Below are 23,648 nucleotides of genomic sequence, written 5' to 3'. Positions count from 1 at the left end.
GGTGGTTACCCTTCACTGCACTCCATGGACCAGCAGCCTGGGCATGGCCTGGGCTCAGAGTAGAAGTGCAGATTTGGGATCCATTTCAGCTTTACTGAATCTGCATCTGCTTTTCAACAGCTGTTCAGAGATTAGTTTCATGGCTGCAGCTGTAGTCAGACAGGCCCAGCTGATTCCAGGTGACTCTCTAGATGGCTTCCCTAGAGTCCACTCCTGCCTGGCAGGTGCACCCTCTCACTCAGAGCATCCCTGAACCTTCTCCCAGGGACATTTTGACCTACAGTTTCCTCTTTATCAATCAATCCCATATCTGCTGCTCCATAGAGATTCATCAGGGTTTCTGGTCTGCAGATGGCCTGCTTTTTCCTGCTTCCAGTGTTTCCAGGAATTGAGTCTCATTCTTATTTCAATATTAATTGTGGAAGGAGGAAGCACAGACTCAAAGGCAGCTTCCACCCTTTGAAGACACATTTCCCATGTTGAGTCTGAGTGTGCAGAACAGCCTGGGATATGAAGTAATTTCAGTGCATTTGCAGTCACACCTCCAAGGGCAGCTTCTTTTCAAGGTTTCTAATTCCTCTGATGAGCATCTCCAAAGGTCCAGGGAATACCTTCACATCTATATTTCTCTGTTCGCTTTCCCTCCTGTGAAAAATAAGGATTTAGTTCAATTAACCTTGGTCTTCTGCTCTGCAGGGCTTCACAATGTTCATTAAATTTTTATTTTTCCTTTCTTTGTTGGCTATCTATGTAACTTTCAGCAACATTGCTAAGCTTCTGTTTTTGCATTCCAGTTGGTAACTTTCTTTAAACCATAGCCAAAAGCCTGTGGCTTAATTTTCTACCTGGAACACAAACCCCTAGAGGCAAGAGTCCATATCTTATTCTCATTCATCCAGGTGTGGGGCTGTAGAGGCACTAAGTAAGTATTGCTTTGATTGTTTTGGACTGGGGCAGAGGAAGGAGGTTTGTTATTCTTCCATAGCCCAGTGGTGAAGAGCTTGGACTTCGGAGCTCACAGCCTAGATTCAGATTCTAGCTTCTTCACTCACAAGCTGTCACTTTGTACACGTGACTTAGCTGCTCTTTGCCTGTTTGTAGAATGGGGCTAAAGGCTAGAACTTACAGGACTGACAGAATTTAATGCATTGATAAATGTCAAGCACCAAAAAAATGTGTGTAGAAATAAAGGAAGTTCTCAATATATGTTATCACTCTTTGTATTGTTGTTATTAGCCATATGGAATATATGTAATGGTTGTCAACCAGAGGTGTATCACCTGTGGAGGCCTACTTATGTGCATTGTCACATTCCAGATAGTTCTGATATCCATGTCTAGTTCAGATTCATTGCTTTAAATGTCTGCTGACAGAAGTTCAAAGGACTGTGAGACTTAGCAAGGCCATCACCCAGGAGCATGGGTCAGATGGGATAGTAAATAAGAGCACACAGCCTCACTACTGGATAGCTTGGTTCTCTTCCCCCATTCCTCCATTCTTCAAGCTACTTCAGGGCTTATATTTTCCTCTGGGCCCTGGATGAAATCTCTGACAGATCTCATAAATTCTCGGATTGTTCAGAGATAATAAAAATCTTCTGTCAGGATCCACATATCAAGAGTAGCCTTGCTGTCATATTTATTATTTTCAATTTGTTGACGTTTTCACAGAAAGAACTACCTTTGTTAATTTTCTTTATTGTGTTTTCCATTTTGTTGATTTCTCCTTTTACATTTATTTCCATTTCTACTTCTTTGGGTTTACTTTGCTGTTCTGTATCAGTGTCTTTTTCCCTTCAACATTTTATTATAAAAATTTTCAGACAAAACAAGCAAAATAATTATAGTTTGAACATCCATGTAATACCATTTAGATTCTACAATGAATGTTTTGCTGTATTTGCTTTATTGCCTATCTGTGTGCTAATTCCTCTCTTCTTCCATCAGTCTCCCTTTTTTTGTGTGTGTGGAATGCATTTCAAAGTGAGTTGTGGATATCAGTACACTTCACACCTAAATACTCCCACAGGCATGTCATTAACTAGAATAAAATATTTCTTAGTATTTTTTCTATCCTTAATGCTTAACAGGTATTTTCATAAAAGGAAATGCAAAACTAGCACAATATGATCGTGGGTTGTATGTGGTAGTGTTTTAATGTAATTTCCAGATGCATTTTCCATGTACTGTCATGATATATGTAACTCCAGTGTCTTCTTGAAAATGAGGTTTGGGTTATTGAGGTATAATTTATATACCATGAAGTTCACCTCTCTTAAGTGTACAGTTCTATATATATTGACAAATATATAGTCATTTAAATACCACCACAGTCAAGCTATTGGACATTTTCATTCCCCTAAAACATTCGCTTGTTCCTGTTTACAATTAAACTTCTCCCCTACTCTCACATCTGATCTTGTTTCTTCTAGTTTTGTTTTTTTCTAGAATGTTATACAAATGAATCTTATAGTATATAGCCTTATGCATCTTGCTTCTTTCATTTACCTTAATGCTTTTTAGGTTCATCTGTGTTGTGACATGTTTCAACAGTCTGTTCCTTTCTGTAGTCAAATGATACTCCATTTGCTTACCATAGACCAAGATATGTACTTTTGAATTTTTTCTTATTTTTGGTTATTATGAAAGAAGCTGGTATGAACACACTCATGTTTAGGCATTCGTGTGGACATATGTTTTCATATTTTGGGGGTAAATAGAGTGGGATTGCTTGGTCATGTGGTAAGTGTATGTTTAACTTCACAAGACATTACCAAACTGTTTTACAGTGTAACTGTACCATTTTGGATGCCTACTAGCAACATATAAGAGTTCCAGTGTTTTGCTCTCTTGACAGCACTTGGTATTATTAGTATTGTTAGTCTTTCTAGAAGCTGTGTAAGAGTAGCTCATTGTACAATTAATTTGCATTTCTCCAATAACTGATATTCAGCATCTTTTCATGTTCTTTTGTTTGCCATCTATATATCTTTGGTGAACTATTTGTTGTAATCTTTTGTCATTTTTGTTATTATTAAATTGTGAGAGTTCTTTATATATTCTGGATGCAAGCCCTCTATCACTATGTGTTTTCCAAATCTTTACTCCCATGTGTGGCTTGTTTTTATCTTAACAGTATCTTTCCCAAAAAAGACATTTTTAATTTTGATAAAGTCCAATTTATCAAATTTTTCTTCTACAGTTCATGCTGTTATACCCTGTATAACAATTCTCTAACACAAGGTAACAGAGATTTTCTCATATTTTTATTTCAGAGGATTTATAATGTTAGCTCTTATATTTATCAGGCTTTCCTGATAGCCTAGTTGGTAAAGAATCCACCTGCAATGCAGGAGACCCCGGTTCAATTCCTGGGTCAGGAAGATCTGCTGGAAAAGGGATAGGCTACCCACTCCAGTGTTCTTGGGCTTCCCTTGTGGCTCAGTTGGTAAAGAATCCGCCTGCAACGCGGGAGACCTGGGTTTGATCCCTGGGTTGGGAAGATCCCCTGGAGAAGGGAAAGGCTACCTACTCCAGTATTCTGGGCTAGAGAATTCCATGGACTGTATAGTCCATGAGGTCACAAAGAGTTGGACACGACTGAGTGACTTTCACTTTCACTTATATTTAGGCCCATGGCCAATATTTTTACCTGGTACGAGTTAAGGGTCATTGTTTTCCTTTTTTTTGGCATATGAATATTTAATTGTTCAAGCAGCATTTTTTAGAATACTGTCTCTTCTCCATTGACTTACCTTGGTACCCTTATCAAAAACAGTTGAGCACATATGCATTGATCTGTCTGCCACAGGTATCAGGTACAGGTATCAGGTACAGTGAATTTTCCAACTTTGTTCTTTTCATAATGTTTTGGTCCTTGATATTTTCACATAAATTTAAAAATCAGCTTGCCAATTTCTGCATGAAAGCCTACAGGGATTTTGTTTGGGATTACTTTGAGTCTGTGGATCATTGAAATACTAAGAATATTGAGTCTTCTAATTCACAAACATAGTGTATCTCTCAATTTATTTAGGTCTATAAAAATTTATCTCATTATCTCAGTAATATTTGGTAGTGCATAGGTCTTGCATAGGGAATACAACTGCAATTTAAATATTTCATTTTAAACACACCTATTTGCTTTTTGTCAGTATCTCCTTTGTGTTTTTTTTTAATTTAGTGGTTGCTCTAGCAATTAAGAGATACATACTTTATTAACCCTTTCACCATATATAGTTATATTTTAAGACTTCAAGTCATATGTAGAAAGTTTATAGCAATATAGGTCACTTCCCTCCCCCCTTTTATGTTATGCTATAGGTTTCAAATGTATCCACAACTGTCATACATATCTTAAAGAATTCAAAAGGAGAAAAATAGCCTGTATGTTTTTTTTGTTTGTTTTTTTTTTTTGCAACCCCATGGACTGTAGCCCACCAGGCTCCTCTGTCCATGGGATTTCCCAGGCAAGAATACTGGAGTGGGTTGCCATTTCCTTCTTCAGGGGATCTTCCCAACTCAGGGACTGAACCTGTGTCTTCTGCAAGTCTCCTGTATTGCAGGTGGATTCTTTACTGCTGAGCTACCAGAGAAGCTCATTCTGTATATTTACCCAAATGTTTTTGTTGTGCTGGTTGTTAATTAATTTATTTTAATTGGAGGTTATAGTTACTTTATAATATTTTAGTGTTTTTTTCCATACACTCACATGAATCAGCCATGGGTGTACATGTGTCCCCCATCCTAAACTGTCTTCCCACCTCCCTCCCCATCCCATCCCTCAGGATCGTCCCAGTGGACCGGCCCTGAGTGCCCTGTCTCATGCATCGAACCTGGACTGGCGATCTATTTCACATATGGTAATAATACTTGTTTCAATGCTGTCTCTCAAATCATCCCACCCTCACCTTCTCCCACACTCCAAAGTCTGTTCTTTACATCTGTGTCTCTTTTGCTGTCTCGCATATAGGGTCATTGTTACCATCTTTCTAAATTCCATATATATGTGTTAATATACTGTATTGGTGTTTTTCTTTCTGACTTCACTCTGTATAATAGTCTCCAGTTTCATCCACCTCATTAGAACTGATTCAAATACATTCTTTTTAATAGCTGAGTAATACTCCATTGTGTATATGTACCATAGCTTTCTTATCCTTTCAGCTGCTGATGGACATCTAGGTCGTAGCTATTGTAAACAGTGCTGCAGTGAACATTGGGGGACATATGTCTCTTTCAATTCTGGTTTCCTCGGTGTGTATGCCCATCAGTGGGATTTCTGGGTCATGTGGAAAATTCTGAAAGAGATGGGAATACCAGACCACCGGACCTGCCTCTTGAGAAACCTATATGCACGTCAGGAAGCAACAGTTAGAACTGGACATGGAACAACAGACTGGTTCCAAATAGGAGAAGGAGTACGTCAAGGCTGTATATTGTCACCCTGCTTATTTAACTTCTATGCAGAGTACATCATGAGAAATGCTGGGCTGGAAGAAGCACAAGCTGGAATCAAGATTTCCAGGAAAAATATCAATAACCTCAGATATGCAGATGACACCACCCTTATGGCAGAAAGTGAAGAGGAACTAGAAAGCCCCTTGATGAAAGTGAAAGAGGAGAGTGAAAAAGTTGGCTTAAAGCTCAACATTCAGAAAACGAAGATCATGGCATCTGATCCCATCACTTCATGGGAAATAGATGGGGAAACTAAAAACAGTGTCAGGCTTCATTGTTTTGGGCTCCAAAATCACTGCAGATGGTGACTGCAGCCATGAAATTAAAAGACGCTTACTCCTTGGAAGGAAAGTTATGACCAACCTAGATAGCATATTCAAAAGCAGAGACATTAGTTTGCCAACAGAGGTTCGTCTAGTCAAGGCTATGGTTTTTCCTGTGGTCATGTATGGATGTGAAAGTTGGACTGTGAAGAAAGCTGAGTGCCGAAGAATTGATGCTTTTGAACTGTGGTGTTGGAGAAGACTCTTGAGAGTCCCTTGGACTGCAAGGAGATCCAACCAGTCCATTCTAAAGGAAATCAGTCCTGGGATTTCTTTGGAAGGAATGATGCTAAAGCTGAAACTCCAGTACTTTGGCCACCTCATGCGAAGAGTTGACTCATTGGAAAAGACTGTGATGCTGGGAGGGATTGGGGGCAGGAGGAGAAGGGGACGACAGAGGATGAGATGGCTGGATGGCGTCACTGACTCAATGGACAGGAGTTTGGGTGAACTCCAGGAGTTGGTGATGGACAGGGAGACCTGGCGGTTCATGGGGTTGCAAAGAGTCGGACACGACTGAGTGACTGAACTGAACTGAACCGAACTAATGGCCATTCTATTTCCAGTTTTTTAAGGAGTATCCACACTGTTCTCCATAGTGGCTGTACTAGTTTGCATTCCCACCAATAGTGTAAGAGGGTTCCTTTTTCTCTGCACCCTCTCCAGCATTTATTGTTTGTAGACTTTTTGATAGCAGCCATTCTGACCAGGGTGAGATGGTACCTCACTGTGGTTTTGATTTGCATTTCTCTGATAATGAGTGAGCATCTTTTCATGTGTTTATTAGCCATCTGTATGTCTTCTTTGGAGAAATGTCTGTTTGGTTCTTTGGCCCATTTTTTTTATTGTTACTCAGATACTTTATCATTTCTGTTGGTCTTCCCATCCACCCTGCAGAAGATCCTGTTTCATTTCTCTTAGAATAAATCTGATGACAAAATCTCTGCTTCAATGTAGAATTCTGGGTTGACATTTTTTTGCCTTTAGTAATTTTAAGAAGTTCCAGTATCATCTGACCTTCATTGTTTCTGATGAGAACATCAGAGTCATTTGAATAATTGATTCATATGCAGTGTGCTTTTTTTTTAACTGACTACATTCAAGATATTTTCTTTTAACTTTGCTTTCCAGATATTTGACTGTAATATTCCTGGGTGTTTCTGTGAGTTTATGTTGTTTCTGCTATGCTGAGCATCTCGAATGTGTCATTTTATGTCTTTTTCCAAATTTGGGACTTTTTAAGCCATTATTTCTTCAGACCTTTTCTTCTGCACTAGTCTCATTTCCTTGGAGGACTCCAGTGATGTGAATGTTGGACCTTTTGATACTGTCCCATGGATACCTGATGCTGTATTTCTTTTATTTTTCTCAGTCTTTTTATCTCTGTTCCTCATATTGGCAGGTTGGACCATTTCTCTCAGTTTCATTGACTCTTGCCTCTCTCGTCTCCATTCTGCTGCTTAATTCACCACAGGTGTTGGTTGTCTTTCTGCTTTCAGATACCATCTTTTCTAGTTCTAAAATTTCCATTTTTTAATAGTTTTTTTTTTATCTCAGTTGAGAACTTCTGTTTATACATTCACTTCAAGTGTGTCTGCCTCATAGAGCTGTTTCCATAGCTGCTTAAAATGTCTTTGGTATTTCCAGCATCTGGCAGCTGTTGGTTATCTTTTCTCTTGAGAATTGGTCACATTTTGCTAGTTGTTTGTTATGTTGAATGATTTTGGATTCTCTCCTAGATGGTGGTGATTGTTTTGTTGCTTTTAATCTTTATTTATCACTTAATAAACCTAGTTAGACTCATATCACTGGTTTTGTGTTGCCCTCTGTGGGTATTGATTCTAATCGATATGGTGTTCAAAGCCTTTGCTTTGTGTATGCACCATTCAGGGGTTAATTTGAGACTTGAATGATGGTTTAAGTCTTTGGGCAGTTTTCAGAACCTTTGCTGGCCTGCTTCATGGTTGTCTCCATACATTTGTCACTCAGGTGTTAGTCTCAGACTGAGCTGTGGTTGAAATATTACTTTCGTTCAGTTCTTAAAGCTTTGGTGTGAGGCTTTTGCTTGGATGAGCTCAGGACTTCTGGAGGTTTATATACCATTGGGACAGAGTCTTGTGAAAAAAGAATGAGGACTAAAAAGAAACGCCCTGGTATATGGGCTGCTTCTTCACTTGACTCACCTTCAGAGTCTGCCTGCTTTATTTTGCTTTTAACTTGTCAGAATCCTGCATAGCTGCTTTACATATTTTGTCCAGAGTTCTTAGTTGCAATGATCAGTAGGAGAGGGGCTATAGTAGACATACTCCATTGTGCCCAGAAATGGAAACCTTAGTTTCATTCATTCTTGCTTTTATCTTTATTATTTCTATCCTCCTGGTAGTTTGAATTTAATTTTCTCTTTTCCTAGTTTCATAAGGTAGAAGCTTAGATAATTCATTTGATAGCTTCCCTGTCTAATATAAGTATTGTGAATGCTATGACTGCCTCTAAGAACTGATTTAGCTGTTTCAGCCTCTCTGTATTATACCACAATGTACAAGAAACATACAAGAAACTGCATGTATTTAAAATGTATAATTTGATAAGTTTTGACATGTAAACACCCAAGAATCTATCACCAGAATCAAGATAGTGAAGTCATAGAATGAGCTGGGAAGTATTCCCTTCCCTCTTTAGTTCTTTTGGAGAATTTATATGAAATTGGTATTATTTCTTCCTTAAATGTTTGATAGAATTCCCCAGTGAAGTCATTTGTGCCTGGAGTTTTCTTTATAGGAAGGCATTAAACTACAGTGTCAATTTCTTTAATAGATACTGGATTATTCAGATTATTTCTTCATGAACAAACTTTGCTAACTTGTGTCTTTAAAGGAGTTTGTCCATTTCACCTAAGTTGGCAAATTGATTGGCATAAAGTTGTGCATAGTTATTTCCTTATTATGCTTTTAATTTCTGAGGGTCTGTGGTAGTCGCATTTTAGTTTTAAAATAGTAGTCGTGTGTAGAAGTGAAAACTATGAACTTCATTTAAAGGGAAATCTCTCCCCCCAGCGAAGCTTTTAGTACCAAAGGAAGCATGCTCAGCTTTTTCTTTCTTTACTCTACTCTCCCCACCCCTGGCCCCTGCCACTTGCCAAATCACCAACTGGGCCATCTCTGGCTCCTTGGGTGAAGCAAGTGAAGAAGGAGGGAGTTAGGACAAAAATAGTTTGCCCTAACTGATAAAGATATAATCTGATATTGACACCCTCTGCATGTGGCAGATTCTAGAGACTGATTTCTTTCTGTCCCTGGTATGTTTTGGGCTTCCCAAGTGGCACCAGTGGTAAAGAACCCACCTGCCAATGCAGGAGACATAAGAGACACAGGTTCAATCCCTGGGTCAGGAAGATCCCCTGGAGGAGGAAATGGCACCCCCGTGGCAGGCCCCTCCAGTATTCTTGCCTGGAGAATCCCCATGGGCAGAGGATACTGGTGGGCTTCAGTCCATAGGGTCACAAAGAGTTGGATATGACTGAGCACACACAAACTGGTATGTTTATGGTTTCTTTGGAGATGCCCCAGCTAGGGCCCTTGATTGCTGGAAAGAGGCGGTGCCTCTTTTCCAGCAAGTTATTTAATATATCTCCTTCTTGTCCTCACAAAACAGCACCATCGTAGACATCCAGTCTCTTTTTTCTAAGGTCACCTTGATGCTAGGAGAAAGCCCCCTCTCGAAAGTAACCCAACCCTGTTTCTATCCAGAGGGTCCACATCTGGCTTGTGGAATGTATGTCTGTGTGATGGGGCCTTGATCTCTTCATCATCTCCCCCGACCACCCAATGCAACCTTTTTTCTGTGGCCACAGACTGCCACAACCTGCCTGTCACCTGTAGAATTTTCTAGCCACAAACCAGGTGCCTAGTCCCATGTGTCCCCCAGACTCTAGTGGACATATATCAAGCAGGTTGTCTCCTTGAAGTTATCCTTACTAGATTAGGGCTGGGGCAAAAGTACTCCTCCTGCCCCTATTGTGTGAGAGAAAATGCCACCGCTTTCCAACAGCTCTGTCTGAAGACGGTTTCTTCCTCAGCTTCTTAAACCTTAATACTACTTAATACTACTTAATACCTACTTTTATTTTTTTTAACTCGTACTTGTAAGGTGTCTTACTGCAGAGGGACTCCAAGTGGTTTAGACCTACTCCTTTAAGTCCTGCAAAGGTCTCGACTGCAAAAGCACTTGGTAGTATTTTATTACCAGCCTTTGAAATTAGTAGGGTTTTTTTTTTTTTTAATATTTTATTTTCTTGTAATGAGAACTCTTAAGATTCACTCTCTTAGCAACTTCCAAATACACAATACAGTATTATTAGCTACACTTGGGCTTCCCATGTGGCTCAGTGGTAAAGAATCTGCCTTCCAGTGCAGGAGACGCAAGAGATGTTTGATCCCTGGGTTCGGAAGATCCCCAGAGGAAGAAATGACAACTTGCTCCAGTTTTCTTGCCTGGAAAATTCCATAAACAGGAGGAGCCTGGCAGCTAGAAACCGTGTGATCGCAAAGACCTGGACATGACTGAGCGACCAAGCATACACACACAGCTATAGTCACCATGCTGTTACTACTTCTGCAGTGTTTATTTAGAAAGCCCCAGGCTGGAATCAAACTAAGAAAAAATGTCACTGCTGTTTCCCAATTTACAGAGGAGCTGCCTCCTCACCCCTCCCCCCATGTTAGTATTACCTTAATCCATGTGTACAGATCATTGTTGAATCTTGAGATGTGGGCAAGAGAAGTGGAAAAATAAAGGGCTCTACCAATGGTTTTTTCAAAGCAAATGGCCTACAAAGAGCTGTACTGATATCATGTTAAGCCAGTTCCTTCAGAGCATGGATTGCAACTGGGTGGCAGATGTAGCTTCTGAAATATGTGAAACTTCGGGTTTTGAACAGGAAGCATCAGTGTAAAAATGCAAAGCTCTGTAACTTTATGCAGCCAAACTGATGATACAGACAGTGCATGATTTAGACCAGTGCTGCCCAAGAGAACTTTCTACAATGATAGCACTGTTCTCTCTATATAGAACTGTAGTACAGGCACACTCCTTGGGCTTCGCAGGTGGCGCTAGTGGTAAAGAACCCTTCTGCCAATTCAGGAGACGTAAGAGATGCGGGTTTGATTCCTGGGTCAGGAAGATTCCCTGGAGGAGGGCATGGCAACCCACTCTAATATTCTTGCCTGGAGAATCCTGTGGACAGAGGAGCCTGGTGGGCCATGACTAACAAAAGAGTCAGACACAACTGGAGCAACTTAGCATGCATGCATACAGGGGCACACTCTACATTACATTTTGGTAATCTGTTAAGTACGAATTGGTATCTTACTGTAATTTTTGTTTCCCTGATTACAAGTCAAGGTATTTATCATTTCATATTTGGTGTGGACTGGATTTCCTCTTCTGTGGCTTACTTGTTTATATCCTTTATTTGTGTTTTTGTTGGGGGTATTTGTCTTTTTCAGATTTATACAGATTCTTTATATAGTCCCGATTCTGATTTTGTGTATAGTCAATATCTTTTTAAAAATTTTTTATTGGAGAGTATAGTTGATTTACAATGTTGTGTTAGTTTCAGAGGCATAGCAAACTGAATCAGTTACACATACACATATGTCCACTCTTTTTAGTTAGTATTCTTTCTTCATCTTGGTTATTGTTGGTGTTTTTTGAGTAGAAGTTTTCTTTGTAATGTAATTTCTTTGTAATTGATTGATTTTTTAGTTTGTACTTTTTGTGTAATTTCATGTAACTTTTCTCTGACTGAGCTCATAAAAATGTAATTTTCTTCCCCAAATTTCATATTTTGCATTTTACTTTCTTAAAATCTGCCTCAGTCAGTTCAGTCACTCAGTCATGTCTGACTCTTTGCGACCCCATGAACTGCAGCATGCCAGGCTTCCCTGTCCATCACCAACTCCCGGAGTTTACTCAAACTCATGTCCATTGAGTCAGTGATGCTATTCAATCTTCTTATCCTTTGTCATCCCCTTCTCCTCCTGCCTTCAATCTTTCCCAGCATCAGGGTCTTTTCCAGTGAGTCAGTTCTGTGCACCAGGTGGCCAAAGTATTGGAATTTCAGCTTCAGCATCAGTCCTTTCAATGAATATTCAGGACTGATTTCCTTTAGGATGGACTGGTTTAATCTCCTTGCAGTCCAAGGGACTTTCAAGAGTCTTCTCCAACACCAGAGTTCAAAAGCATCGATTCTTTGGCACTCACATTTCTTTATAGTCCAACTTTCACATCCATACACGACTACTGGAAAAACCATAGCTTTGATTAGATGGACCTTTGTTGGCAAAGTAATGTCTGTGCTTTTTAATATGCTGTCTAGGTTGGTCATAGCTTTTCTTCCAAGGAGCGAGCATCTTTTAATTTCATGGCTGCAGTCACCATCTGCAGTGATTTTGGAGCCCCGCAAAATAAAGTCTCTCACTGTTTCTGTTGTTTCCCCATCTATTTGTCATGAAGTGATGGGACCAGATACTATGATCTTAGTTTTCTGAATGTTGAGCTTTAAGCCAACTTTTTCAGTCTCCTCTTTCACTTTCATCAAGAGGCTCTTTAGTTCTTCTTTGCTTTCTGCCATATATATAGGCATATATAAAATTTGCCTAGACTTTACATAATTCATGAAGAAGGGAACTATTAGTTGTCCTTTTTTCCCCATGTGCACATCCACTTGTACCATGCCACATACTAAACCCTTTCAATGGTGGTGTGGGATACCCCTTCAACTAGAGGTCAAGTTCCATATCTGTGTGGGGCTTTTCCAAGGCTCTCTATTTTATTCCATTAGTCTGTTTGTCCCTTTGCCATTTGCATGTTTTTCTAACTTTATAATGAATATGTAAAGCACTTTAAAGTGCCTAAGTGAATGCTATATACATGTCAACTGTTATTCTTACTGTTCTTGATGTTGTTAATAGCTGGTAGGATGATTCTCCTTATCTCTTTGGACTCTTTGGTCTTCAAATAGGAATCTAAGGATTAGTTTGTCAAGTTCCATGGAAAACTATTGGAGATTTCAATTGTAGTTGACCTGTGTTTGGAGATGAGTTGGAAGTATGTTGGGGTTTGATATCTTTACTCTATTGAATTTTACCATCAGTGAACTCTTATTCAACCTGTCCTTTCTGCCATTTAGTAATATTTTGAACTTGTCGTCAGGACATGTTTGCACATCTTTTGTTACACTTATTCTTTGATACCTCCTAGCTATTATTGCAATTGTGATGAGGATTTTTTTTTTCATAGTATGGTTCCTAATTGGTTAATATTAATGTATGACAATGCATTGGTATTTATACATTCAATTTGTGTACAGAAACCTGTCTGAATGCTTTTATTAATACTAATAGCTTTTAGATTCTCTTGGGTCTTCTATGTAAACAATTATCTTCTTAAAAGCAATTTTGGATTTCCAATTATCACTTCAGTTCAGTCGCTCAGTTGTGTCTGACTCCTTGTGACCCCATGGACTGCAGCACACTAGGCTCCCTGTCCATCACCAGCTCCTGGAGCTTGCCCAAACTCATGTCCATCGAGTCAGTGATACCATCTGACCATCTCATCTTCTGTCATCCCCTTCTCCTCCTGCCTTCAATCTTTCCCAGCGTCAGGGTCTTTTCCAATTATACATTTTCTTTTTCATTTGCCATTCTATTAGTCAGGGCCTGTAATACAGTGTCTAATAGATATAATGATAGTGAATTCCTTATTTGTTTCTGATTCTAATGCAGATATTGGTGAGGACAATGATAGAAATGTAATGATAGTCAATGTGTAAGAGTGTGCTGTGTCCCACAAATGCAGTACTCTGTCTGCTTTATATACGTTATAGAGTTTAATCCTCCAAATGATCTTGTAAAGGAAACTGGTTATTATTTTATAGATGAGAAACTGAGGCACAGAGAGAATGTGATTTCTAAAACGTTCATCATTAAGTATATTTGCTGTGGTTTTTTGAAAAAATACCTTTCATCAAAAGCGTTTATGTCCCTGGTTTACTAAGACATTTAAAAAAAAATCATGAATGTGTGGTATTTTCTTGAATGCTTATTTTCTGCATCTATTGAGAAGATACTTTTTTCTCTTTTAATCTATTATTGTGGTAGATTATATTAACATTTTTTCAATGTTGTACTGTTCTTGCATTCCTGTGCTAAACTCTTAATTAGTTTTAAAGCATTTTAATTGATTGAATTCAGTTTAGTCATGTTTAAGAGTTTTCCATTAGTGTTCAGAGTGAGACAGATCTTAGATTTTCTTTTCGTGTACTGTTCTCTTATTCTGGTATCCAAGGTTATCCTCACTGCATAAAAAAGACTGTGTACTTTTCGCTTTTTTTCTAGTTTCTGAAATTATATTGACTGAACTATACCTGTTCTTAAGAGTTTGATAGCTGTCATCTACAACAGCATCTGGATAGGAAGCCTTTTTTAGGGGAAGACTTTCAAGTACAGAGTAAAATTTATAGTTTTTTAAAAGCAATTCCTGATTTATTCATGTTTTCTCTATCTTCTATCAGTTCTGGTAATTTTTTAAGATAATCATGTTTCGTCTGAGACTTCAGATTACTGACCTAGGGCAGTATTCTCTTTTGATTAAAAAAGCTTTAATTTTTATCAAATTAAGTCATGTCCATGGTTTAAAGAATAAAATAAATGTGATAAAACTATAATGAATGTCAAGGGCATAATAGTGTACTTAGTCTTAGCTAACAAGCTGAGAAACAGGGCATGACAAATATAAAATTCAGGATAGTGATTATCTGAGAAGAAAGAGAATGAAATGAGCACATGAAGAACTTCAAAGGTAAAAATAATTTTTTTAATGAGTGGTGGATATGCAGATAATTTTTGATATCTCTGTTCTTTATAATCTACATATTTCTTATAAAAATTATTTAAAACTTTATGCTATGGAAGATGAAGATTTAGCTCACTTCATTGTTTTTGCCGTTCATACACACACACACACACAAAGACTTCTTTTTTGAATATCAAGTTTTTTTCTTTTTTTTGAAGTATAGTTGATTTATAATACTGTGTTAATTTCAGGTATACAACACAGTGATTGGATATTTTTATAGGTTATACTCCATTTAAAGTTATTCTAAAATATTGGCTGTATTCCCTGTGTCTAGTTTTTATTTTATACCTAGTAATTTTTATCTTTTTAAAGATATTTATTTGGCTGAGCCAAGTCTTAGTTGCAGCATTCGGGATCTTTAGTTGTGGCATGTAAACTCTTAGTTGTGGCATGTGGGACCTAGTTCCCTGATCAGGGATCAAACTCAGGCCACCTGCATTGGAAGCACATAGTCTTAGCCACTGGACCACTAGGGGAGTCCCAGTTTTTATCTCTTAATCCCCTTCTCCTGTTTTGCCCCTCCCCTTTCCCTCTCCCAGTTGGTAACAGCTAAATTGTTCTCAGTATCTGTAAGTCTGTTTCTTTTTTGTTACATTTATTTGTTTTATTTTTTAGATTCCACATACAAGTGAAAACATACAGTATTTGTCTTTCTCTGACTTATTTCACTAAGCAAGACTCAATGGACATTAGTTTGAGCAAACTTCAGGAAATAGTGAAGAACAGGGAAGCTTGGCGTACTGCAGTCCATAGGGTTGCAAAGAGTCAGACATGACTTAGCAACTGAACAAATATACCCTCCAGGTCTATCCATGTTCTTACAGATGGCAGAATTGCATTCCTTTTTATGGTTAAGTAATATTCCATTGCATGTATGTGTTTGTGTATGTGTGTGTCTTCGTTATCCATACATCTGTTGATGAACACTTAGGTTGCTTCCATATCTTGGCTTTTGTAAATAACGCTGTTTTGAACATTGTGTCTTTTCAAATCAGTGTTTTCGTTTTCTTTTCAAATATGTGTCTTTTCAAATTAGTGTTTTCATTTTCTTCGGCTGTATAACTAGGAGTAAAATTACTGGATCATACGGTAGTTTTTGTTTTTAACTTCCTGAGGGACTTCATAGTGTTTTCCATAGTGACTGCACTAGTTTGCATTCCCACCAACAGTGTGGGAGGGTTCCCTTTTCTCCACATCTCTGCCAACATTGGTTGTGGTCTTTTTCATAGTAGCCATACTGACAGGTGTGAGGTGATAGCTCACTGTGATTTTGATTTGCATTTCCCTGATGGTTAGTGATGTTGAACCTCTTTTCATGTGCCTGGTGGCCATCTGTATATTTTCCTTGCAACACAAAGACTTCTTGTTTGCCCATGTTCCCAGTATGATTATACCATAAATTTGCTTTCCATCAATACTATTGTTTACATAATGACTATATGAACAAAATGACTATATGAACACTATAGATAGCCATGTAGTGACCTATGATTAATTTACCTTTTCTGTAAAACTTTTAGTTTCCTCTGGTTAATAATTGCTTTGTTTCTTTCATTTGCTTCTTTCTCTGAGTACTTCTCGCTAGTTCAGCTTAAACACTTCATGACCCATGATCCAGAGTGATTTTAAATGTTTCCAGAGCTAAAAGTGCTCCAGCAATGTCATATGCCTGAGTTTGTCTGGGGCTCTCTGACCACTCCCTTCTGGGTGGATTATCTTCATTCCTGTTTTGTGCAGCCACCATCCTAACATTTCTCTTCACCATCATTCTGGGAATTCCCTCCACTTTCTCATTGTTGGGAGTCCTCATTTGCTTTAATGCCATGCCTTCCTCTACATTTCACTGGAGCACATTCTTCCAGTGCTTTCCTAAGAAAGAATGTAGGTCCATGGGAGATAAATTTTTTTTTTTTTTAGATTTTTGAATATCTGAAAGCGTTTGTTGAAATCTCATCCAAGATGGGGAGTTGAGCTTGGAGTAGAGTTCTAGGATGGACATTTCTTTCCCTTAGACTTATGAAGGCATTGTTCCATTGTCTTCTGACTGAAATTTTCCTTTTGAGAACTCTGAAGCTTCTAAGACTTTTTCCCCCTTTATTTCCTGCTTTCTGACATTTCTTCATGTGTCCTAATAGGGTTCATTTCCACCCATATTGCTGGGCACTTGGTAGGAGACAAATCCCTACAGCGATAGTTGCCCCTTTCTCATGCAAATCCAAGATGCTGCAGGGCTAGACAGCTGCAGTTCAAGTCCACGTGGCAAGTAAGACTTTTTAGAAAGCCCTTTTCGCTTTGTGGGAGATTCTCAGTTGACCCACTAAATAAAAATAGGCACATCCAGGTGTCTAGACACCCAGGAGAAAATCAGGTATTCAGTGCCCCAGGTAGGCTAAAATCATCAAAATAGGGAACATTCCACAATCTGCATTCCCAAACATCAGCCAGGAGCCAAGTGTGCCACGTTAACACCTTGCTGGACATTACTTTTACTGGTGCTCTCTATTTTTTCATGGGGATTGTAGTTACTATATACTGTTTGGAACCGAGTTCCAAGTTAGATCAAGGTAGTAACAAAACTCTGGAGATGGGGCTTCCAGTGGAGCTCCCTTCAGCTGCTGTGAGGATGCCAGTTTTCATTCCTTCTGGACCACAGAGTTGAGGAGCCAGGGGTCTAGGGTGGAGGTGGGGGTGGGGAGAAGTAACACCAAGTAAAAACCACATACTTGGCTGTTCTCAGTGAGGTTCACTGGTGGTTCTTGAATAAATGCTTTTTAACGTGGTGTATGACTTTGGTTAATTTCCAAAGTCCTGAAATGATTTTGATAATTTTGCCAATATTTTCATTGCTTTTAACGGGAAGACAATTTACTAAGGTCCTCACTCCACTGTTCCAGAAGCCCTGCTTTAAGGCATTTCTCTTGAAACTGCACAGAAGTATAGAAAGTCATAGTCATAAGAAATTCTGTCATAGTTACCTTCCAATAATAGCAAATGCTAAGATTTTGTCATTTGGTGGTAATGTTTTTTTGTTTATAAAAGAAATAGAGGTTTACAAATAAAGGTGAAGCATCCCTTTTCCCCTCCTGAGTCCTCTTGCCTTCATTTCCTCCATAGGCAAATGGTATCATGAATTTGGTGAGTATCCTTCTAACCCATGTTTTTATACTTTTACTACATAAATTTGCACTGGTAATCAATATAGCATTCTTTTTGTAAATTTACCAGATTAGTGCCCTAGAAACCATAGGAGGTCTTTGTACAACTTACTTTCTGTATTCAGTATTCACCTTTGAGTTTACCTGTGTTAGATTTAATTCATTCATTTTAACTCCTGTATAGCATTCCAACACCTCAGTATCGGAGTCTACCAATCTAAGCCTCTATTGGTGGGCATTTAGTTGTTTCTAATACCTTGTTGCCATTCTTGTACGTGTACATATTTGCAGAATTTCTCTGTGGTGTAACTAAGTATAATACATAGTAGAATATATACATTTTCAACAGTATTAGGTGTCTAACCTTTTTTCTCTCATAAATAGAATCAATTTGTCATGTATATTTAAGTGTTTTGCATCTATGTAACTGAAATTGCTTTATAATATTTTCATATTCTGTCCTTATTTGCTTTTGGCATCCAGGTCATTCTGTTTTGTATAACATCAGATCAGATCAGATCAGATTAGTTGCTCAGTCTTCTCCAACACCACAGTATAACATAACTGTTGTTTTACCAATTTTCTTTGGTTATTAAGTGCCAGGTGTATCTGTCTATGATTTTAACATTTCCCATTTTGTTGTAATTGTCTTTTAAAAACACATAGCTGATTTTTAAAAGCACAATTTAATATGGTTGGCCTATACTTAATGGGGTTAATATTTATTTATTGTTCTATTACTGTATTTGTATTTCTTCTTTTAGAGGAAACTGTATTTTCTAAAGATCCTGCTTTTCCTTTACCTTTTTTCATGCCTTTGCTGGGTTTTCTTTACCCTCCCACCATACCTTTTTTCCCCTTTACTCATTTTCCTCCTGAATAATTCAAGTACAAAGCATATTCTTAGCAAGCTTTGTGTGTGGCAAATTCTCTGTTTTCTTGTCCAAAAGCATCTTTATTTTGTCATCTTCCATTGCAATAATTTAGCTGGGGATAGAGATATCTAAGGTTGTCTAAGGTGACAGCTTGTCTCAGGACTTTGAAAATATTCTTTTGGCTTCTTTTTTAGCTGATGAAATCTGTTGTTGACCTAATTGTTTCTTTATAGGTGGTTTTTAAAATTTCTCCATGGTAGCTTTCAATACTTACTTTCCTAAAGTCTTACAGTTACACAGAACTATGTCTCAGTACTGTGTCTCACCACACTCAGGACTCTGGACATTCAAGGTTAGGATATAGGGGATATATGTATACCTATGGATGATTCATGTTGAGGTTTGACAGAAAACAACAAAATTCTGTAAAGCAATTATCCTTCAATTAAAAAATAAATAAATTTTAAAAAAGGGTAAGACACATGACAGAAATCTCTCATTCATTATCTCTTCAAATGCTGCCTAGACTGGGGGTCCCTCAAGACCACTGCCACTTTCAGAGATTCTTGAGAGGGACTCCCAGGCCTTGGCATCTAGCTGTATATACAGCTAAGATTATTACAGCAATGTAGTAAGGATATACAGGCCTCCCCAGTGGCTCAGCAGGTTACGAATCTGCTTGTAATATAGGAGACACAGGAGATGCAAGTTCAGTCCCTGGGTCTGGCAGATCCCCGGAGGAGGAAATGGCAACCCACTCCAGTATTCTTGCCTGGAAAATTCCATGGACAGAGGAGCCTAGCAGACTGTCGTCCATAGGGTCTCAAAGAGGCAGACACGACTTAGCGACTGGGGATATAAGGATATACAACTAGAGCATAAGGGGAGAAGACAGGAGCAGAGTCTGGAGGACTCCATGTAGAGTTCCTTATGTTCTCTCCCTCCCATGTAGGGTCACACAGCACATACTTCTCCCAGCATTGAAAAGGCAGCAACATTTGTGTGTTTGCGCACAGAGAAGCCCATTAGAGAGACTCAGCATCTATACATACATCCCGCACTTAGCAACATTCCAGACTCCCAGAAGGAAAGCAGATCACCTTGTTTGTACAAGCAGCCTTATCAGTTAGCGAATGGTGGGGACATTCCTGAACTCTAAATTCCCAGATGGTAGCCAAGGGCCAGCCTTGCAAGCTGGCCTTTCTAAGTATAGCAGTCTCAGTGTTGCTCTAGTAACCCATCTCTTGGCATATTGCCTCTCCCTTTTTCTCTAGTCCTCCATTTGGATTAGCTGTTAAACCTATTCTGGAACTTATCATTTCTATATTTCTCTTACCATATTTCCATTGTTAGCTCTTCATGCTACATTCTGGGTGATCTCAAGGTCTGTCACCTAATCTGTTAAATCTGTCTTTATCTATGACTAGATAGAAAGTAGGCAGAGTTTTTCCCTTATTTCTTTAAACAGTTGAAATATATTTATCTTGAAGTCCACATGGTTTTACTAGCTATAGTTCTAGAAATGGGAGTATCTTTAAATATATATGCTGCTTCTCTTTCATAGTAGGTCATTTCCTTGTGAGGTTGTTAATTTTTTACTGTTAACTCTTCAGTGATAATTAGTATACCATAGACATCCTATGAGCCCTAAGCTATAAAAATACAAAAATATATCTTTTGGAAGATGTGCCACCACTGGGAACCTACTAATACAGGACCAATTTTTAGTCTAATTTTTTAGCTTAGGGGGCTCTCTACTACACTTAGAATCATTTGGATTGAGTTACAGAACTAGGCTTTTGATTTTTTTATCTTATTAATGTATAATTGACTTACAATGTTGTGTACACTCTGCTATACAGAAAAGTGACTCAGTTACACATACATATATTCTTTTTCATATTTTTTTTCCATTATGGTTTATCACAGAATATTGAATATAGTTCCCTGTGCTATACAGTAGGACCTTATTCATTCATTCTATACATACTAGTTTGCATCTACTAATCCTAAACTCCCAATCCAACTCGCCTCCATCCCCCCTCCCCCTTGGCAACCACAAGTCTGTTCTCTATGTCTGTGAGTCTGTTTCAGTTTCATATATAGGTTCATTTGTATCATATTTTGGGAGAAGGCAATGGCAACCCACTCCAGTACTCTTGCCTGGAAAATCCCATGGATGGAGGAACCTGGTAGGCTGCAGTCCATGGGGTCTCGAAGAGTTGGACACAACTGAGCGACTTCACTTTCACTTTTCACTTTCATGCATTGGAGAAGGAAATGGCAAGCCACTCCGGTGTTCTTGCCTGGAGAATCCCAGGGACAGGGGAGTCTGGTGGGCTGCTGTCTGTGGGGTCGCACAGAGTCAGACACGACTAAAGCGACTTAGCAGCAGCAGTATCATATTTTAGATTCTACATATAAGTTATTTCATATGGTATTTGTCTTTCTCTGACTTCACTTAGTATGTTAATCTCTAGGTCCATCCATGTTCCTTCAATGGCATTATGTCATTCTTTTTATGGCTGAATAATATTCCACTTTGGATATATATCTTTTTTACCCATTCATCTGTCAGTGGACATTTAGGTTGTTTCCATGTCTTGGCTATTATAAATAGTGCTGCTATGAACATAGGGTGTATGTATCTCTTCGAATTAGTGGTTATGTCCAGATATATGCCCAGGAGTAGGATTGTTAGATCATATGGCAACTCTTTTTTTAGTTTTTAGAAGAACCTCCGTACTATTTTCCAGTGGCTGCACCAATTCACATTGCCACCAACAGTATAGGAGGGTTCCCTTTGCTCCACACCCTCTCCAGTATTTATTTGTAGACCTTTTAATGATGGACATTCTGACCTGTATAAGGTGGTACTTTATTGTAGTTTTCATTTGCATTTTTCTGATAATTAGCGATGTTGAGCATTTTTTTCATCTACCTATTGGCCATTTGCATGTCTTCTTTGCAGAAATGTCTATGTCTTGTGCCCATTTTTTTTTTCAGGAAAATTTTTTTTTATTGCCATATAATTGCTTTACAATGTTGTGTTAGTTTCTGCTGTATAACAGAGTGAATCAGCCATAGGTATACATACATCCCCTTCCTCTTGAGTCTTCCTCCTCCCCGTCCCATTCCATTCTTCTAGGTCAAAACAGAGCACCAAGCTGAGCTTCCTGTGTTATACAGCAGCTTCCCACTAGATATCTGTTTCACACATGCTAGTATATGTATGCCAGTGCTATTCTCTCAATTTTTCCCACCCTCTCCTTTGCCCCTTTGTCCAGAAGTCCATTCTCTACATCCACACCTCTTTTTCTGCCCTGCAGATAGGTTCACCAGTATCATTTTTCTAGATTCCAGATGTATGCATTACTGTATGATATTTTTCTGACTTACTTCACTCTGTATAACAGACTCCAAGTCCGTCCACATCTTTATAAATGACCCAAATTCATTCTTTATAGCTAATTAATAGTCCATTGTATATATGTACCATATCTTTATCCCTTTATCTGTTGATGGACGTTTAGGTTGCTTCCATGTCCTGGCTATTATAAATAGTGCTGCATTGAACATGGGGTGCATGTATCTTTTTTGATTTGTAAATTGGAACTCTAAAAATGTATTTGTGCATGTGTGCTCAGTCATATCCAATTCTTTGTCATCCCATGGACTATAGCCCATCAGGCTCCTCTGTCCATTTTTCCCAGGCAAGAATACTGGAGTAGGGTGTCATATCTTTCTCCAGGGGATCTTCCCAACCCAATGATCAAACGTGTTTCTGGCATCCCCTGCACTTGCAGGTGGGTTCTTTACCACTGTGCCACCTGGGGAGCCCCCAAAATGAAGTGTGTTAGTTGCTCAGTTGTGTCTGACTCTATGTGATCCCATGGACTGTAGCCCACCAGGCTCCTCTGTCCATGGGGATTCTCCAGGCAAGAATACTGGAGTGGCTAGCCATTCCCTTCTCCAGGGGATCTTCCTGACACAGGGATCGAACCCAGTCTCCTTCATTGCAGGAGGTCTCTTTACCATCTGAACCACCAGGGAAGTCCCCATCCCCCACAAAATTATTTGTCCATTTATTTATTTATGGCTGCCCTGTGTCTTTGTTGCTGTATGCAGGCCTTCTCTAGTTGCAGCGAGCAGGAGCTACTCTAGTTGCAGTGCAGTGGCTTCTCTTATCATGGAGCTCAGGCTCTAAGCCCATGGACTTCAGTTGTTGCAGCATACAACTTCAGTAGTGAAGGCACATGGGCCCTGGAGTGTTGGGGCTTCAGTAGTTGTGGTGCACAGGCTTAGTTGCTCCACAGCATGTGGGATCTTCCCAGACCAGGGATTGAACCCATGTCCCCTGCTTTGGCAGGTGAATTCTTAACCACTGGACCATCAGGGATATCCAGAATACACTTTCTTCTTACCTGAGAACAGTTTTTCAAACACTCAGTTACCATTTTTTCTGTCTATCCTTTTTTCAGCAAGACAGAAAGGATCCTTAGAAACAACACCTCCTTGCATCCCAGGGCCCTCCCTTGACGCAAGTACTCACCAAGGACAACCTGAACCACAAGATGACCAGCATTATGACCCTTAGGCCCATTTTTTGATTAGGTTGTTTTCTTGTTATTGAGTTGTATGAGCTGTTTGTATATTTTGGAAATATACAAATTTTGGAAATATACAAATATAGTTTGTATATTTAAGCCCTTGTTGGTCTCATCATTTGTAAATATTTTTTCACAGTCCATAAGTTGTCTTTTCATGTTGTTTATGGTTTTGTTTGCTATGCAAAAGCTGGTGGCTGAAATGGTAAAGAATCAGCCTGCAATGTGGGAGACCTGGGTTCAATCCCTGGATTAGGAAGATCCCCTGGCAGAGGGCATGGCAACACACTCCAGTATTCTTCCCTGGAGAATC

The 23,648-nt window shown here is 38.9% G+C and overlaps 1 protein-coding gene and 1 pseudogene across 9 annotated transcripts in view; both read left to right on the top strand.

Annotated features, from left to right (window-relative positions):
* The window catches only part of LOC133243439 (ATP-dependent RNA helicase DDX3X-like), a 77,743-nt pseudogene that overhangs the window by 962 nt on the left and 53,133 nt on the right, over positions 1-23,648 (top strand).
* The window catches only part of ZNF674 (zinc finger protein 674), a 34,152-nt gene that overhangs the window by 6,328 nt on the left and 4,176 nt on the right, over positions 1-23,648 (top strand). The window lies entirely within an intron of this gene.

Source organism: Bos javanicus, chromosome X, assembly GCF_032452875.1.
Source record: "Bos javanicus breed banteng chromosome X, ARS-OSU_banteng_1.0, whole genome shotgun sequence".
NCBI lineage: Eukaryota > Metazoa > Chordata > Mammalia > Artiodactyla > Bovidae > Bos > Bos javanicus.
This window is presented reverse-complemented; position numbering and strand designations above follow the sequence as displayed.